The sequence below is a fragment of the Pinus tabuliformis genome, chromosome 8 (assembly GCF_031772625.1).
Source record: "Pinus tabuliformis cultivar Carrire ecotype Pingquan chromosome 8, CPIR1, whole genome shotgun sequence".
Lineage (NCBI taxonomy): Eukaryota > Viridiplantae > Streptophyta > Pinopsida > Pinales > Pinaceae > Pinus > Pinus tabuliformis.
In genome coordinates this window covers 441039898-441045586 of record NC_142294.1, presented here as the reverse complement: position 1 = coordinate 441045586, position 5689 = coordinate 441039898, and positions in this window count along the sequence as shown.

The following is a 5689-nucleotide window of genomic DNA, read 5'->3' as shown; positions in this document are numbered from 1 at the left end:
TGGTAGTGTCGGCTATACCAACCTGATTCCTAGTAGGCATTTGACAGTCACCATCACACGTCTAGGGGAGCGTGATTCACACAGTCCTCCCATGACTCCAGGGTTCGGAGGATAAACGGTGGGCAACACCTCCACCCCTCTTAGTAGAATCAGGGTTAATACCGTATCATGGAATCTCTTTGAGCCTTAATTGTTCTGAAGTTTCTGTCATCACGTGGTCATTTGGTAACGGATATTATCTGCAATCATAAACACTTGTCCATGCATTTATAAAATGTGCATTAACATATTAAAAAAAAATAGCTTATGTATAATTCATACATGTTAATCACAGTATAACATGCTTTGCCATATTCTATTCATGTCATTAGCTTTCATATTAAAATGTAATCATTCTTTGATTTCTATTTCATCAATCATATTGATATGCATAAATGAAACAAAATTATAATATCTTAATTTTCATCTGCAACAAAATTACTCAAATATTTAAACTTTACCCTGATAATTATAATTGAGTAAGATTAATAACATATTCCGTCTTGGTATCCATGTACTAGTAGAATTAAACAAATATCATGTCATAAAAGTTCATGTTTATATATGGTCATTCTAAAATGGTTCTGAGTTTCTGATTTAAAGTAAAGTAAATATATACAAAACATGGTTTAAAGTTCTTCAAAATTGACACAAATTGGGGTATTTTTGAGGGTCTACCAGACGATTCCTAAGCTGTCGAACCCTACGTTCCAATATACGTAATGGTTCGACTGATATGATTCCTTCGTCTGTTACCTGCAATTCCTAAAGATTCCACTACAATGGATTGATGTACTGCTTCATTGTTGTTGATTAATGCATGAATTCTATGATTGCCTTGGGTATTTGGTATTGGTTCCTTTCTAGTCCTATGCAATATAATTGATGAAGTTTCTAGACAATCACGTTGAAAATGCGGTTCTCCACATCCCCAATAATTAACCTGGGTCGGTCCTCTTGAATCATATTATGAGTTTCTAGATAAAGATCTTCGTCCTCTCATGCTGCTTCCTCTCGAGTTCCTTCCTCTATTAGCAGTTCCACAAGATTTCCATGGACTTCCAATGTTTTTTTTGTTTACAACAGAAAATATATAGCTTTATAACCTTTTCTTGCTTCTTATTTTTCCATAATATCACTTATGACTACTTGTACTAGCTTTAATATTTGTTCTACAAATTCACTATCTCATAGGTATTATTGTGGTATTTGGATCCTGCCATGACCTCTAAAGAGTCCAATTCGCTAGATCCTTCGTACCTTTCCATTGTACCTCTAGTGTCTATATTACTAATATAACATTCAACATGTATTTCCATGGTTGTTTTAGATTTATGTCTCACTTTGCTATAGAAGCACCTTTGCCTCCCTTGTCCGTATACTTCTGTTTGCCCATCATTTTCATCAAGTCAATGCTCTCAGACTTTATCATAACAGAGGATAAGGCATATAACCTACTAATTGGAATCAATTGTATTGCTATGTCGATATTATTTTATATTTCAAACAAATTATCCATTAAGTCCCAATCTTTATCCTTTATTCAAGATATACCAGCCACTTAGTTTAATTGGAAGTGTTCTTTTAAGGAAATCTCTCTCTATGTCCTGAGATTCATGGTAAAAAGCTTCAACATATCGGTTCTGCAAATCCAAGTGTGTTTCTTCATCTGCCAAAGTATTGCCTTCAAACACTGAGGAATCATTAATGTCTTCTCTCACTGCTTCTACAGAAGGGCTGAGAGATTCTTCAGTATCATAATGTACATTCTGAAATTCTTTCCCCAAAATACTATTTTGTAAAATCTCAATTCTATGAGTGTTAACAGGAGACAATAATCTGCTCTCCCCAGAAATGTCAGGAGCACTATCTTCATCTCTCCAACTACCACGCATTGAATCAAAATCACTAGAATTTTTTAACTCAGAGTATCACTTTTGTTTTAATTTATGTGCTGCCTATGTAGATAACTGTGTCTTGCACACCAGCTCGGCCATTTTCTGCTCATGAAATTTAAGATTCCTTAAATGCTTGGTCAAAGAGTCTAGAGGTACAATATCATCCTTTATTCTTTCCTTCCTCTCCATGAAATATAATATAATATGAAATCCCTCCCTTCATGCAAATTTTAAATTCTACCTAGTTCTATTAACTTTCACATTAGAAGAGTCCAAATCAACCATTTTTGTCTTTTCCTAATTTTAGTGCTCACAGGGTACAAGGAATGCGGCAGTTACTGTTGATAGTGTATATTTTACTTGCTGAGGGTGTTATTTCTACAGGGCAACATATGGATTCGAGAATTTGACAAAATACAGTGTTGGCATTATGGCACAGGATTGTTGCTATGGCACAGATGTTGTCCTTGATGGAAACTCACTTTGGTGACAGATATCAGTACAGGCTCTCAGAATGAAAGAAAAAGATATATATGCAGGTTCACCTAGACGAAAGCGCGTATACACGCAGGTTAGATGTTACAAAGGCGCGTATGCGTATACACGCACTTTCACGCAAGGAAAAGCGCGTATATGTTGGAGAACTTACTTTTGGTCCGTGGTAGTTAGTCCTTGGTATTTGAACCTATGGTTTTGGACCATGGTATCTCGTCAGAAGTGTTGATCCCAAGTATTAGGTCCTTGGTATTGGTTTATTATGGTTTTGGACCGTGGTATTGTGAAAGGCCTAAGACTATAAAAGAGGAAGGAGATCATTTGGCAAAGAATCATCTGAATTAATTGAATATCTAATAAGTGCTAGATCTGAAATATTGGTGATTGAGGTTATGGTGCAGATCTGGATCTGAATGAAGGAGGAACCTTAGCGCAAAGAGAAGGATAAGTTTTATTGATGGGTCATAATCTTTAGGCTTGAATGATAGTATCTTTGTATGATTTTGATCTGTTATATGTGGCACATGCTTGATCTATAAATATGATAATCTAGGTTAATTAGTGTCTGAATATCTAAAAGAGTGAATTATCCTTTATAGATCTGTACGCAGGTTCAGTGAAGTGAAGGCGCCTATACACGTTGGTTCAGTGAATAAAAATAGCATAGACGCAGGTTTCTCCAAACACAGAAGCGTATGCACGCAGGTTTCAGGTTATTGAAGTAGTGTATATCTTTTGAGTTGTGATCTAGCTGCTTCTGTTTGTTGCTGCAGTGTTCTGGGTTCAGAATTTGGTGTGTGGTTACTGTTACTGTGTTTTGGGTACAGCTGTCAGAGAAGTATCTACTTGATTCAGTTCTAATTGGTGAAAAGGAGATTGTTTGATGCAGAAATTCTTGATGATTGATTGATGTTCATGGATCCAGTTTGAAAATTTATGAAACATGGTCCCTGGAAGAAAGAGAAGGTTGTAGCCTTCTGTAGGCCAGCACCTACGTACTAGTACCTTGGCTAGTGCAAGAGCTAAGGGGGTTGTAGCCCACTTCCAGGAGAAGCTAGAGAACGAGAGAGGGTTGTAGCTCTCTGCAGGTTGCAGCCTACACACTGGTAAAGGACTGCACTAGTACATTGTAGAAATAAGTTTCTAATTAAAAGAAGATAGAGACGAATTGCAGCAGGTGGTTTTCACCCACATTGGGTTTCCACCTTATATCTTGTGTTCTTGTGTGTGTGCTTGTCTTCAAATCTGTTTTACTGTTTCTGGTTACTGTTTATTTGATCCTAATACATAGATTAATGATCAACATTAGTAAGATAAATTAATTTATAAGTCTGCATTGCATACGCGAGTTTCCTTCTCTGTAGCTGCGTATATACACAGTTTTATCTAACTAAAGTAGCGTATATGATCTGGGTTTGAAAAAGAAAATAAGTGACTTGATAATACTGATTCACCCCCCCTCTCAGTATTATTTCCAACATACAGAGCATTAAGAAGTAATGAAGAACACATCCACTGTAACAGGGATTGCCTCTTTAAACTTATTGCAAAAATCCATGAAATTGAAAGTCAGATAACATCACAGATTGCAGAATTCAAAGGGTTTTTGGTGGACTTAAAATATCAATTGGCAATTGAGGATGCTTAATGCAACCTTCTCCAGAATTTGACACTTTAAACTAAATAACGTTGACCAGTTAATAACTTCGAACCAAAGGGCTTCTGCGAACTCGTAAGGAGCAGATCTATAGAAGGATGCATCAATTTATAAGGAAATGGTACCCGTGAGTTCGGAAGCTAAACCAGCAAGTACAGGTTTGGGGATGCTACCACCCACTATGCTTATTGCTTATTTAAATGTTTTTCAGGACTATTTTTAAAAATAAAGGTGATCGGGCCCACCACGCCCACTGCGGACGTAATGGGTAAATCTGTATCGTTGAAATTTTTAGTTTCTAAAAAAAATAAAAATCATTAAACTTATTTAATTTTAAAATTTGCACATGGGAAAAAAAGAAATCAACCTTTCAAATGCGATAATCCTCCATTGAATATGTTGTTGATAGCATTGTAGCTGCTCCACAAATTCGTTCCAAGTCTTTTAATGAACCTCGAAAAACCTTGATGTGATGTGAGGAATAGTGATAATGAAATTTATTATATAGCAGAAATTACAGAATTGTTTTACCGTACGGTTAATGTGGGACTAATTTGTTTTTATAAAAACTTTAACATGTAAATTTTGTTATGGCGATATAGGGAACTATGATAAAGCGAACATTATAGAATTTTTTTACAACACGATGAATGTGAGATTAATTTGTTTTAGAAGGTATAATTAAATTAAAAAAAACATTCAATTGTCTAGTAAATATTATATAGTTTAAGTAATAAATTAATTTAAGTAAAAGATTTAGTTTACAATTTTAATTTAAAAGATTTATTTCATAAGAACATTTTAGTTAAAATTTTTCAATAAATTGTAGAAGAAAATTGAGGGAAATACATGAAATGAAATTTTTGGAGGGAAAATTTTTTGCAAAAATTTTTGGAGGGAAAGTTTTATTCTTTAAGCTATTTATTATCATTGGGAGAGTCTGCATTTGTATCATTCAACCTCTTCTATTTGAAAGGCATGGATTCTTCTGATAGTGAAGTTTCTCTTTGTGAAGCATCAACATTTTCGTTGCATAACAACTCTATTCATATTGATGACCATAAATTCTTCCACTATGAATAGAGAGTCAAATCTTCCACTTAGTCCTAATTCTAAGGACTATGAGAGAAACACTGATGAAAGATGAGATGAAGAATTTCAAATAAATAAAATGTCAAAGTTTCCACTTCGTCCTAATCCTATGGATTATGAGAGCAACAGTGATGAAGAACATGATGAATAATTTCAAAAGAATGGAGTGTCATGGTGTCCACTTAGTCCTAATCCTATGGACTATGAGAGTAGCAATGATGAAGAGAATGATGAAGAATTTCAGAAGGATGGATTGTCATGGTGCCCACTTAGTCCTAATCCTATGGACTATGAGAGCAACAGTGATGAAGAGCATGATGAAGAATTTCAAAAGAATGGATTGTCACAATGTCCACTTAGTCCTAATCCTATGGACTATGAGAGCAACAACGATGAAGAATTTCAAATTAATAGAGTGTCACAGTGTTCACTTCGTCCTAATCCTATGGACTATGAAAGCAACAGTGATAAAGAGCATGATGAAGAATTTCAAAAGAATGAAGTGTCC